Raw genomic sequence first — 15,285 nt, 5'->3', positions numbered from 1 at the left:
AGGCAGGCTCCCGAGCGTCATATCCCGGGTTCTCAGGGGAACGTACCCTTTGTGTCTCCACTTAATGGTGTTTGTGAGGCTATCCGGAAGCCGAGCGCCAGAGTCGCTGAGCGCGCGCCACCTATCGAACTTTCTTCTGTCGTCTGCTTCTAAGTAAACACAGCAGTAGACCATAGCAGTAGACCATAACTATTTACCGCCGACATACAATGACTCCAGAAACACAAAGAGCATGGGCGGTTAGAACGTGTGGCAACGGTTGCGCCATTTCGAAAGGTAGTACACCGGAACATGCGTCACGCTTCGGAACTGGCCCCGCTCTTCTCCAGCGTTCCCCGGCTCCCCAGCACCGAAGGAGGGGTGCGCAGGGTGCACCCGGGAATGTGCACCAGGAGTGACTTTGGAGGTGTTAAGTGATCCCCTGAAAGAGGGAATGTTCCCGAAGCACGAACCTACGCGCCCGCTGCCAGGCGCAGCAGCGCGCAGCAGCAGAGGCGCGTCGTCGTCGTCTTCCACGGGCCGCACCATCATCAACACACATCATTTAGATTCTCAAAAAGAAAAGTTCAGAACTACTATGGTATAGCTGTCACCCTGCCGGCAGGCATCTCCTGCAAAGCACGGCCACGCGAGCCGCCCGTCAGGGATCCAGGACAATTGCTCACCGGACAGTTGCTCACCACAGAACCTCTGAAGCCGGACAATTGCTCACCGCATCTTTCACCGCACTTATATGTAATTTTATTACGCGTTTTTGTGTGATGTGATTTTATTTATCGTTTATGGTGGTCATATACTTGACTTTTTATTTGTTAGCTGAACTTGGGGGTACCTCGAAATAAAGTGATCGAAATCCCCATTTCAAAACAAACTACTGTAAATAAATGTTATTTGGCTATACAATGCACAGTCGCGCGCGGGAAACTGCCAACAGCGAACTTAGACTAACCTCGACATAGCGGTGCAAACACTGAACTTGGACCAACCTAATAATAAACTAACCACCGTGCTGTTCAGTCGTCTCCGCCCTACTAAGCCTAACGGGCGCTAAAATGTGGCTTTCGTTCGCTAAACCGACTTGGACAGATATAGAAAATTCGTGAATTTTAGTGGTTAAATAATGATGTGATTTTAAATCTTCCCCGTCTCGTGTCTTGGGAGATCCTGGTGACGCAGGCATGAGCGTACCGAGAGGGGGACAAGGTCAGTTTGTAAAATTGCGCACTCTTTATTCATAGGTCATGATTTTTTTCTCAGAGTCATCATAATATGAACCTGTGAACACCCGCACATTCCGCAGCGTCCGTCTCCAGGGAAGGAGGTGACGTGTTGCACGCTTGCCCCCCCTCCCCCTTGGGAAATAACCCTCTGGGAAAGCCCCATGGACGCAGGTCCTGACAAATACGCTTCAGGTGTGGACGACCTCTCGCCTTACCCTCTTCACTGGTAGATTCCTAGATCTATTTGAAGCTACTTACACAGCTAAAAAAGAAGTTCAGCTAATATAAAAAAGTCAAGCGCCATAAACGCGAAATAAAATCACAATATATGTGTGGTGAAAGAGGCGGTGAGCAACTGTCCGGTGAGCAATTGTCTGGTGGGCAATATTGTCCGCGCCCAGCCCGTCAGTATACCCGCACGGTCCGCACGTACCATGTCCGACATAAAAAATATTTTCTCGCGCTTATAGAAAAGTAATCTTTTAGTTTTTTATATGTTTTTCTTTGCATTTCGAGATATCATCTGCATACCGTTTTACTGTTGCCTGTCGACCACTTCATTTTCAAAATTCACATCGAAATCACCGAACTTTGAACAAAGGTCAAACTTTGGGATTAAACGTAGCAAACACTACTGCGAGTTGAATCTTCAAAATAAATTAACTTATTGTATTGGAAGTGGATAATATGTTCAATTTTTCTTGAATTTCTCACTCATCTGGAAAGTGCCCTTAGCGAGGCCCAAAGTAGGACGAAATAGCCCAACGAATGGGATCCGTTTGACTGGTCAAATGTGGAACAAGCGGGAATATTTTAACCTTGGCACATTATTTGAACCCTGCTCTCTCGTTCTGCACCACAAACACCTGTCCAGCTGGAATATTCTGCTCACTAGTCTACTGACTTCCCGGTATGGTTTACGTCATTGTTACAAACTTTGACCCCGCGTAAATCTTGAGCGGGCAAATATTTTCGAGTAAATCTCGGAGACGAGCCTTTCCCTGTCGTAAGGAATGTTTGGTAATGTTTTGAACCAAAACTGCGGGGGGTCGAGAAAACCCATTGGATCATTTCGCCTGGAATGACCCAGCTGGAATCCTTGAAAAACCAATCTGACATTCGGAAGGAATCTGCGAAATATGACACATGCTCACAAATATTTTATAAGCCGACATTATTTCGACAGCCGTGATTAGTTGAACAATCTATTGTGGGTATTTTATCTCACGGTAACAGCGTGATAGTGGGCTTGATAATGCAAGTGGTATTTGCCTCTCTTTTCGTGTGTGCTGCTAGTATGTTTAACTTAGTGACACTAACAGGCAAAAATGGGAGAAGTCTAGCACTCGCAAGTGGATAAAATAAGCATTTAAAGAGATTGAAACATTTACTTTACTGAAAAACAAGCTTTCGGACGGAGTCCGTCCTTCATCAGGTGCGATACATTGAACACTTGGTAGAGATACTTATACTAATGTACATCAGAGAAAGGGGACGACGAAGGTGGTGAGGAGGAAATACAAATTCTTATTAGAGATGGCTGAGGGCGCGAAAAAGAAAATACGAAAGAAAGCAATGTACAGTAGGAGCGTTACCGGAGACAAAAAAACCGTTGAGAGATCTCAGGTGAGCGAACGTCGTAAAGAAGACCGCTGGAAGAAATATTACCCCGTAAAAGTAGATAAATACCCGAGTAAATACCCGAGTAAATACCCCGACAGAGAACATTTATTTAGTTTTAGATAAGTGCATCAACCACATCCCTCCTCTTCTGCCATCATATGTTAAGGACAAAAAAGATTTTCTCGGCAAGATCGATTCACTCAACAATCTCCAGCTCAATCTTAGTAATGTCATTCAAGCGACCATGGATGTAGTATCCCTGTACACTAATATCCTTCATGATGAAGGACTTAAAAGTGTTGAAGCGTTTCTTTCTTTGCATCCTCCCAATATTCTCCACAGCACCGCTATAATTCCACTCTTAGAGTTGGTTCTGAAATACAACAACTTTACCTTTTCGGACACCCATTATATACAGATCCACGGAGCAGCGATGGGTTCGCGAGTCTCCCCAAATTATGCTAACCTTTTTATGGGCCAATTTGAACATAGAGCACTAGAATCATTTGATATACGTCCCCTAGCATACTATAGATACATCGATGACATATTCATCATCTGGCCTGATGATGAAACGTGTCTAAAACGATTTTTTGATCATTTTAACTCGCTGCATCATTCAATTAAATTTTCATGTCACCTCACACACCAATCTGTTAACTTCTTAGACGTAGCCGTCTCTTTTAGATCGGGCTCACTTGTTACAGAGCTTTTTAAAAAACCCACAGATCGACGCCAGTATCTCCATTTTGACAGTTACCGCCCCCAGAAACAGAAAAGTAACATACCTTATGGACAGTTTTTGCGCTTAAAACGTGTATGCTCAGACCAGGAAGATTTTTCTAAACCTGCACGTGACATGACTAAAGACTTCCTAAACCATGGTTATCCTTCCCCTCTAGTCAGTGATGCCCTCCACAAATCAAACTTACAGGAAAGAGATGTCCGACTAGCACCTAAAACTAGAATAGAAAGCCCAAACTTAGTTTTCACCACCCAGTTCTGTAAATCTCTCAATAACTGTAAAACAACCCTAACCGCCATTTAAATATCCTTCACGCTGACAGGAAATTGAAGGAAGGCAGGCACCCACGGTCGCTTTCAAGCGACAGACGAACTTGCGTAACCTACTAGTATCGTCAAAGATTCACCATCAACTCCCAAGTTTTGGTCCATGTGGCAAAACACCATGCCAGACCTGTAAATTTATTGTTTGTGTACACAGATTGATAGCTACAAAAACAACTTCACTTTTAAAATAAAACACTCTCTTAACTGTAATTCATATAATGTATGCTACATAATCTTCTGCACCAAACGTCACGTTCAGTATGTTGGAGAAACGTCTAATTCCATGCAGGAACGGTTTTACGGACACAAAGGAGACATTGTTGTAGTTGGAGTTGGACGGACTAAAAATAATACGGAGAGGAGACATTGTTTATTAGCGACCAACCCCTGTTTCCTTGCATTTTAACCTTTACTTTAACACTTTACTTTAAGCACGACTTTAACACACACTTAACAATATCCGTTGTCACGGTTTGCTGCACAGCTTTTCATAAGCATGGTGCTTGTGGTTCGGGAAAGAAATTCTTGGTCGAAAAATGATTCCACTCAAATAAATCCTATGTAATTAAAATTCATACTTTTTAGTTTTGCATAAAAATCACTTTTTTTAGACTTCTGTATGTGGACTTCATGCACCTTGTAAGTGCAAAAGGGAAATGGAGAAAAAGTACAGAGGCAACAGAACGACAAGATCTACGTACCTTGCTAAACTTGCGGCTGTGACAATATCCAAAGATAGTTGCGCCGTAGCTGTGGAGATCGAGCCGTTCCAGCCTGTCATCGAGTATTTGTAACTTTATGTCGGTCAGTTATGTAACCAATGAAAGTGAACCAGTAACGGGAGCACGCATGTGCGTAGTTACCAAATAGAGCATGAAACGCGTGCTAACGGGTTTGTCAGAGGCACATATGTTTGCATGGCGTGTTTTCCTACGAGAGGAAACGAACATGTTGCAAGCTGCTAGGCGTTCTATATGCAGGGTGCGTCACAAGAAGCGCGCAATAACTATCATCAATCCACGTTATACGTTTATTCTTCAAAAACTGGAATGCTCCCCTGGAATGACGAAGGAATGAACGAACCCATAAACGATACGTAGACGCACAGCTCCAGGCAAAGAGCCGACTTCCTATTCTAAAAATGTGTGGAAAGTACAATAGTATGCGCATACGTATTGAGGCAACGTGTTTTGCTATGTGCATGCGAATGTCAATATCTACAACAATACACGTAGTGTAATATGACTATATATAATATTATAAAGGAATGATGTTACGAACGTTAATGGAAGTTATGAAATATAATATATTCTTAGCCAGGCCTTTGCTGGCGTGTGTTCATGCTGGCGAATCCAATCAGTTTTACTCGTAACCGACCACAAGAAGCAGTGAGAGAGAGAGAGAGAGAGAGAGAACTTTATTTGTACAAATATGTGAAATACATACATTGGTTTGTGGGGAAAAAGCTGCTAGAAACAGCTTGACAAGCCCCACATACCAGCAGCATAAGCGGTAGAGAAAAGGAAACAAGGAAACACATACAAAACATTACAAGGATATATATTACTGAAAATAAGGTGGACGTCCCCACCAACCTAGGAATATGAACATACTGCTGACTACAATATATATAATATACAATATTTTACAATATTAGACAACAATATATAATAGCCGATAAAACAGTTTAATTTGGCATGATGTAGATGTCATTTCTTTTTAGGCTATGTATAAGTTCTTCAGTAAGACCATACCTGTTTAATGTACTCGGGAGTGAATACTCGAGTGACTGGAACCCATAATTTGTTCGTGGCCGCGGAACATACCAATACTCGGGATGCCGAGTGGCCCGGGTTATATTATTTCTCCTTAATCTAGCACAGCCAGTGAGGGTACTTGTTTTTTTACGCGACTGAGATCTTGCAGAGACTAAAATCAGATAGTCATAAAGCGACGGAAGAGTCGGAACCTCGAATTTGTGAAAGAGGTGAGAACAATGATCTGTATACTGGAGACCACCGACAGCGCGCAAGGCGTTTTTCTGTAGTGTAATTAGCTTCCGAGTGGTTGTCTTGCCGCCGTTTCCCCAAACTAAATAGCAATAGCGTAAATGTGAATCAAATAGTGCGTTGTACAACATAAGCTTTTGCTGCGTGGGGAAGAAGTTGCATTTTCTCAGTATCCCCAAGGCTCTACATAATTTGACACGTACGCTTTCACATTGATAGTTCCACAACATGTGCTCGTGGAAGAAGACACCCAGTGTTTTTACCACCGACGTTAATTTTATTTCTGTATTTCCTAAACACAACGGTAGCGGTGGATGGTGCATCGCATATTTAGGACGAAATAGGATGGCCTTAGTTTTAGAGCTGTTGATTTCCAGGCAGTTTGTAGACGACCAGTTATGGAGCTTGCTTAGGACACTGTTTCCTTGCGCTATTAGGGTATCAACGTTTGTTCCGGTCAAGAACAGGCTGGTGTCGTCCGCGTAGAGCACGTATTGTGTAGTATCGTCGATGTGAACTATGTCATTGATGAAAATGTTAAATAATAGTGGCCCCAAAATGCTACCCTGAGGCACACCCTGGAGAATATACTGGGGTGAAGCGAGTTCTTTGTCAATAGACACCTGCTGGGACCGGTCTGTCAGGTAGCTTTTTATCAGTTCCAGTGGAACACCCCTCACTCCACTATACGATAATTTTTGTATCAACGTTTCATGGTTAATTCTGTCGAATGCCTTGGAAAAGTCTACGAAAATGCCCAGCGTTAGTTTTTTTAACTCAAAGTTTTTTAATATAATTTCCTTCTGGTATAATAGGGCTGTCTCCGTGGATTGGCCCGACCTAAAACCAAACTGCAAGTCCGTAATAATAGAGTGCATACTAAAAAAACAAGAAAGCCTTTTAAAAATAATTTTTTCTATAGCTTTAGAAAATACTGGCAATATTGAAATGGGTCGGTAGTTATCATATCTATTTTTGTCACCGCCCTTATGCAGTACTGTAACTATCGCAGCCTTTAGCCGTCGTGGAAATATCCCCGTAGATATAACTAGATTATAGATATGTACGAGATACGGCGCGAGGAGATCAATGACATAAAGGACGGGATGCATCTTTAATCCGTCAATGTCTTCACTTTTACTTTTTTTCAGCCCTCCAAACGTTGCAAGTACTTCAATTTCGTCGGTGGGATTAAGGAATATAGAGGGACACAGTGAATGGGGTAGATAGTTTAGAGCCTCAGCGTTATTTGAACGTCGGTCGAGTGATACGAAATATTTGTTGAAATTTTCGGCCAATGATTTTCCTCTAAGTGTATGACCGTCAATACTCATCTCGATGGTCCTATTTGCCTGCCTTGAGGGAGACACGATTGAGTTTATTTTTTTCCAGATTTGCTTAGGATCTACAGTGTCACTGAAGATACGAGCATAGTAATCACGTTTGACATTCTTGACCGTTTTGTTCAGATTATTCCTACATTTCTTGAAGGTTTTAAGTGCACTTGGATCACGGGTCTTTAGAAATACATGATACAACTTATTTTTTTGTTTTATCATACCAAGTATTTCAGTGTTCATCCAGTCTTTGCGTGCCCGTTTTGGTTTTTTCACAGCCTTATATGGAAAATGTTTTTTGTATAAGAGGCAGAATTTTGAAATAAAGCGGTCGTACGCTTCATCAGGCAAACTTTCCGACAGTACCTCGCCCCAGTTCATCAAAAGAATCTCGTTGCGAAAGCATTGGAGGGTTCTTTGCGAGATATCTTGATACGTTATCATGGATGGGGCTGCCCTTACCCTAAGGTACCTATCGGCGACAAGAAACGTAGGTAGATGATCGCTGATTGCGGCATCGAGGGTGCCGGCGACTAGGCTGTCCTGTGAGAAGTTAGTTATGAATAGGTCGATGAGCGACGCGCTGGTATCGGTAACACGAGTTGGCGTGGATACAGCATTATAGACAAAGTGTGATTCAAGCATAGCTGATAGCTCAAGCTGCTGAGTCGTTCTTGATAGCATGTCTATATTTAGGTCGCCTCCGAGGACCAGAATATAATTGTATTCGTTTGTGAAACGGAGCAATGCATCTAAAAAATTAAAAAAAGTCGCCCAAGTTTCCACTTGGGGGCCTATAAATTACCGCAAACAAAATTCTTTCACACCTCAAGCAAACTGATTCGTAGTTATCTGAACATCGAGTGAAATCACTAATGACGTCGTATGCAATCCCTTCCTTCAGAAATAGGCAAACACCGCCACCTCGTTTTGATATTCGATTCAAGAAGATGGGGTTGTATTTATCAATATGCATGACGTCAACATCGCTACAGTACCAAGTCTCAGTCATCATAATCACAGTAAATTCGAAGTTAAAAGTATTAATAAAAGCACAGAACTCATCCTCCTTCGCTCGCGCTGACTGCATATTTAGGTGCAAGATAGAGATGGGAGACGAGAAATTCTCAACAACGTGAGAGGATAGTTCACTTGCATTCACATAGCCTAGTGTAGATTCCATTGATCCTATGCCTAAAGTGTACAAAGTAACACGTTCAACTCACATCAGCCTTGCAAGGTCTTCCGGCTTTGTGATCATGGTTACCGGTGCGCCATCCATCTTACGAATAAGAATTTTGCCATTTTTGTGCCAGACGTATTTGAAACAATTTTCTCTAGCCCATCTTTTGCTCAGGAACAGTAACTCTCGGTTTGACTGAGTTAAATTCGCTGTGATAAACAGGGGCGTATCATCTGTCTTCAATATCTTTCCTTTTACTAGCCAATGGTCACGAACAGACTGATGCAGGAAACGAATGATAATTCCCGGTTATTTGCCTTCTTTTGTGGGAAGCCTATGTAGAGCTCCAACACTGTCCTTTGTCAGTTCCGACACACCAATCTTCTTTGCGACTTCGTTTATTTTACTAAGAAGGTCTTCACTTTCAGTTCGAGGAATTCCGTGTATTTCCAGGTTCTGTCGTCTGCTCCGCCATTCAAGGTCGTTTACAGTTGCACGGAGCTTTGACACATCGCCGCTTTCTTGCTTTTTTTCAACAGCTTCAACCCTCTTTGTAAGCCTTTTGAGGTCTTCATCTTGTCTTTTCATACAGTTCAAAATTTCATCATACTTCGCCGACATAACGGTTATCGCTAATTCTATATCATCAACCTTCTTGGACAGTGGGGCCAAGGCATCTAACTTCAGGTTGATATTTGATAACGCTGAAAGCACCTCAGTGTCGGGGGCTGTTTGTCTGTTAACACTTCCCCTTAGTCTAGCACTCAAGCAAGTTGGACATTTCCACGATTCTCTCAATACGTCTTTCTTTGTTTTAAATGTGGTCGCAGGTACTCCGGAGCATTTCCCTAGATGATATGCATGTTCGCACTCTATACAACACACAAAGCCTGTTTCTGGCAATGGTTCATGACAAGTTAAGCAACAATTTCCACTTTCGAAAGGCATGTCTCTTCGTGTTTTCGTCAATACAGCACACGAGTAACACACTGGACAAAGACTACAACAAATGCGAAGCAAAACCGGCAGCAGCAAGCAGCAAAAATTATTTCGACACAGATAAGGAATAACGTGTTTGCAACCAACCTGCAAATAGTAGGAAAATTTCAGGATCAAGAAAACGTCCTTTTGCTGCCACAGCTGCTGCCAGAATGATCGAGTCTGCCCGTCCACCACCAGTCGAAACGAGAGTGCTGAAGAATCCCGATAAACCAGTATTCCGTCACCAATAATTGAGGCGTGCAATTTGGCGGTGAGATAGCGTACAGATGTTCCCGAAGGGTAGAGGCGTTACTTCCAGTTTCAAAGAATGTTGAAGTCGCTTAGCTTCGGCAATAAACTTGGCGGGTATTCTGCAAATAGTAGGAAAATTTCAGGATCAAGAAAACGTCCTTTTGCTGCCACAGCTGCTGCCAGAAGTGGTTTCCCTATCTCAAAGAAACGACTTCCATAATGAATGATACCTATTATCAGCTGCTTTCTTACTTTGTAGGTGTGTACATGCTTTTTTTAGAGGTACGGAACACGATGTTACAAATCGGCGACGGATATTTCAGTGCAGGGGCGTGGACAATCGCTCACCGGACAGTTGTTGTACGGAAGGAAGAAGGAGCTGGTGATGCCGGACATCCGTAATTAAAACCCGCAGACTGAGGGACACATAAACGACACGTCGTGTTGTAAACGTGTTGTTTATGTGTCCCTTGGGAAGCGTGTTGGCGGGAAGCGTTCAACCTTAGAAAGCTAAAAAAAGAAGTTCAGCTAATATAAAAAAATCAAGTATATGAGCGCCATAAACGAGAAATAAAATCACATCACATATAGACGCGATATAAAATCACAATTGACGTGTGGTGAATGAGACGGTGAGCAATTGTCCGGTGAGCAACTGTCCGCGCCCACCTAGCATTATTCTGTGACAAGTAACGAAATGCGCGTTTCTCCGTGCCCAAAATCAAAATCCGCATTATTCCGCTTTTGTACGTGGACACGGGATCATAGAATCCCTTCTGATGTGCATGTTTGCATATACATATGTGTACATTATATTCCGAACACGCACCAAAGATCAAGCAACGAAAAGAAGATAATTAGAGCTTCGGAAATGAAGCAACCGCCTCCACAGATACACGTAAATTTTGATACCCAGCAATTCAGGACAAAACCTAAAGCAGGCTTCACCTGATACTGCTCCCATAGAAGCCATGTATAAGGAATAGAAACGCGCGTGCAGCACGTTCTGTTTATAACGCGCTGGTTCAGGCCCCGATCAGGTGAGTTAACGGGAATGCACCATGCATTTTGCAAGAAACGCGTGAAGTTCACCGCTCTGTTCGGTTTCTCAAACACTGTGCAAAGAGACAAGTTCGCAGATGTGTAGCGCATGAAAAAAAAAATAATAATAACAAAAGCAAACAAATATCTTGTTGTCGCGAAACTCTTTCTTTGATGCACGCAATTTGTGAGCAAATTCGTCACTGGCGCGCAGGCAAGGGATATCGTGATAAACAAGAACAGAAGGCGATACTAGTTGATATCTTTCGCTTTCTAATAGGTTGGCACTAAATGTAAAGCACGTATCACCAACCTACCGCCGTGGGATGCGGGCATTGAAAATTGAAGAGCGCGTGTAGCACAGTTGGCTGACACTGCCCTTCATTGGAAAGCAGTGTGTTGTTTTTCTTATGGTGATGCATTTCAATGCAGATTTGTGGGTGACCTCTGTGAGGTTCCTTTGACGTTCCAAGCTTTTCTGCTCGAGTTATTGAGGAAGCTACACTTGGGTGCACGAATGTGGCGGTGCCTTTGCAGTTTGCACGCTTCCACATGAACTGCGCGTGCTCCAAATACCACTCGCGTGGATTCGAAATACGAAACAGATTCAGCTGCTCCTACAACGCCAAGTCCTGAATAATCTGTGAAAAGGACAAAGAAAATTATCTGGTTAGATGGAATGATGGCAATATCCCGAGGGTAATGGTAACGTCCAGCCACGAATGTTTGCTATGTGCCGAGCGCGCAGAACCGGCCTCGCCACCTTTAATGCTCTCCATCTCGTTCTTGAAACAACTGATTTATGCAGCCATATCGGTGTATGGATGACGTTTTGTTTGCGCTACTTCACTGCAGGTGTTTCTGATCGTTTTTCCCTCTGTTTCGATGGTAACGTGTATTGCTGCCTCTGCGGCGAAACATTCCACTACATCATCATTACTTATTTATTGTTGTGTATTGCTAAATATTTATTTATGTGTCATTTGTTATTCAGTTGTCATAATTCCGTCTTCTTTTGTACAAGTCTGACATTCTGCTACTGCGCGCAAAAGAAAAGATGGTAGGTGCGCAATTGATACGTCCAGCGGAAGACCAGACTGTCCAACAGCGCACCAGAACCTTTAAAAGTCGACTCCCTTTGTTGGGTATGACGGTCATCGTAGTCCAGCGCGCAGTTCCAGTAAAATTCGTTGAAACATCTCTCCGCATAAGGATGAAATCGATACGCTTTTACAGCTCATGAATGTGTGGAATCAAGAAGTTCCAGGAGCGTATATATAGAATGTGTTGCAATAGAACCACGTCATTTTTACGTCACCAGTAAGATATCAATGCTATCAATGAGAAAACATATACTCGTATGTAAGTACCGCGCGCTAACCGGTTGTGCCAATGAGAAAACATACAACGCTTTCGTCGCTTTATCAGCTCCTGTGGCATAGTGGTTAGGGTGGCCGCTTTCCACGCTGAGACTGGGAGGTGACACGGGTTCGAATCCTGTCGCTGTCTGAGGTTTTCCTGGGTTTTCCGAAGACTTTCCAGACGAATGTCGGCACCGCAGTTCCCCCTGAAGTCGGCCCAGGACGCATACTAACCCTTCTGTCCCCCACTCTTTCCTGCTGTCCTCTCTCCATCTGCCCACGTCTGTAGGCGCTCAAAGCCACAGTTGCTTCGCGGCGCTAACACGGAATTAAAAAAAAAAGTTATCGCTTATCAGTACTTGAGAGACATGTAAGAGGAAAGCAACGCTGCCTCAAACACGCCAAATCGCATACATTTTTTCTTTGTTTAATCTTCAGGTTGATTGAATCACAGTTAGCAGCACACGGGTCTCAAACAATGTAAGCTATGTGAGCACCTGCTGTACAGCGCCTGGGGTATGTGAATCAACATATCATAATCTTGAGTAAATGTTTATCTGAAGCTGTGTAGGAAGAGCGGCTAGAACTTCCAAGAAACATGTTAGTACATAGGAATGTAACGATCCCGAAAGCATTATATAAGCCAGTCGCACTGTTTCTTTCAAACGGGTTTCATCACGTTGCTAAGCATGGATTTGATAACTTCCTTTCTCGTAGCGTTTTCGTAGAATTCTTCCGATGTACTAAATTTCGGTAATAGCAAGTTAGCAAGTCATTCGCTCCAAAGAAATAGGATGAAATGCTTATCATGTTTTTGGAACTGTTATCGTCAAAACCATCCGATGTACTAAAAGCCACTATATTACCGCACACATGATATTTGCTACTCCGGTAAATAAGGTACGACATTGAACATTGAATGAATGAACTAAAGCCAGAAAAAGTAATGAAGGGCATAATTATTTTACTTCTTTATTTCTTCTTTTTTTGTATGCTGGCGTGTTGGCTGAGTCGATTACAAACAGGTGAAGTGTATGTCTTCGGCGAAACAACCTTACAATTACACCAACAGCTATCAACCTATAGAAGAGTAATGCACAATACAATTATGACATCCCCACTTTTTTCTTTATCACATCACCATCAATACGATTATGACTCTCCGTTTTTATTTCTATTTTACATGCGAGTGATCCTAACTATTGATGCCCCTCAATCTGTATTTTCCTCTCTTTCTGTTTCGCAGGAAAAAGAAAAGTTACTGTCTTATGGCTAGCGTTACAATGGGCACTCCTCTGCACTGTGTTGACCACGACCTGTGAGGCGGTACGTTCTTGGTTTGGAAAAGTGCTTCTTTTATGTTTATTCGAGAAAACAGCAGAATATTCTTCAGGTGGTACTTAACCAGGACATTGTTGCAAAGTCAATTCCAAGGCTGGAGAAGTTTTAGTTCAAACATTTCCTATCCGTTTTAGAAAAGAGAAGCAACGATGAACACTTCTTTTTTAATGGACACTAGCTTTCATGTAGCATTCATGTACATTTCTTCAGGCGAGAAGAAATGTAGTCTGCTACATGAAAGCTAGTGTCCATTAAAGAAGAAGTGTTCATTGTTGGTTCTCTGTATATTGCCTCTGCCTCGATATTGATTGGTTCCCCTCATCTACATTCTGCTATCCGCTTTAGCGAATACAGTACGCCAGTGATTGAATTACACGTCATGGAAGAAAATACACAAACATGGAACTAACCTGTACGAAACCAAGAATAAATAAAACATGTTTTCAGACCCAGAGACCATGATACCTAGTCGTTTTTATGTTAGGGCTGCAGCCTGGCTTTGATAATGGGGTTTTGCAAATTTACGAGAACCCTACACGTGTCAATTTTCTTGGCAACATCAGGGAGCAGATCTGCATGCAGTTTCTCTGAAAGTATCCTGTATAACTTCATGCGCTGAATACACCGCTCAACATGTATTCTGGCAGTCGCCACCTTGTACGTGAAAAAAGAAAAAGAAGAAGAAGAAGAAGAAAATTCTTGAGGTGAAGGGTTGATTTGGTTGTGCGAACGCTGGCATTTGGAACTTCACACCTTGGTCTATACCAGTGCACTTCTTATTTGGAGAACCCTTTGGCCACACCAAGGTCCCCCTCTGGCAACAGATGCAAAATACCTCAGTCAGTTGTAATGAGGGAATCTGTGGCGCGCGACGCGCTGAGAGCGTAGTTTCGAAAGCATATGAGTTAGCACTCGTTCCAAAACGCTACGACTGTTTGTCTCTGCGCAGGAGAGAGGCTAAAGTCTAGGAGGATCACGCGACGAAGTGTCTGTCCCCTCACAAGGCAGCAATAAGGGGGTATTCGTATTCCCCGAGGGATCTACGGAAGAAACCATATGCACCTCAACTTGAGTGACCCCCTCATTTGAGAGACCAATGATGTCGCTCCACTGGCAACAGGGGATGCGCTGATGTCTTACTCACTTGCGCATCGTATAGAAATCAATGGGAGAAATGAACGGCATCTTCCGATGTATTCACAAGCCCTCCTTTCTATTCATAACTGCAAAAATTTATCTTCCCGGTATGAAAAATCCTGTCACCATGACAGTAACGTGAAATGAACGATGTTCATGTGCGTGCAACACGACGCTGTATGACAAGGGAGTGTGCGATTCAAAGAAAACTTCTGCGAAATGCACAAATTCCCACAAAAAGGTTTAAAACGTGATTTGTATTTTGCGTCACTCGTCGTTCCATAATATCGTGTCGGTGTTACGCGTCGATAAATCGTACGTAAAAGTTGTCCCGTAGCGTTATGCGATATCATATACACATCACGCTTTTTCCCTGCAAACATAAAACGGTGACGGCATCTTGTTGCTGACACGGCTCTCACTCCATCCGTCAATTTCCTCCGATACTTGTCCCTATACGGCAACTGCTGTAAAGAGGCTAACGCAAACGCGAGTTGATACAAACTTATAGAGCTCACAAAACACAAACTTCGAATTGCAGTCACAACACACTGAGCTTGGTTAACCGATGAGTTCGCAGCAGCCGCACTGCTCACTCATTGCGGAACCCAGCTGTCCACCATCTTCAAGCAGAGCAGGGTGACGTGAAGCCACTGAAAGCCTTACCTGTAATCCACTGACAAGTACGAAGGCGCGTACACGTCACAGTGCCCGTTCGGGCACATCTAC

Source organism: Ornithodoros turicata, chromosome 5 (assembly GCF_037126465.1).
Source record: "Ornithodoros turicata isolate Travis chromosome 5, ASM3712646v1, whole genome shotgun sequence".
Lineage (NCBI taxonomy): Eukaryota > Metazoa > Arthropoda > Arachnida > Ixodida > Argasidae > Ornithodoros > Ornithodoros turicata.
Note: the sequence above shows the minus strand (reverse complement) of the source record.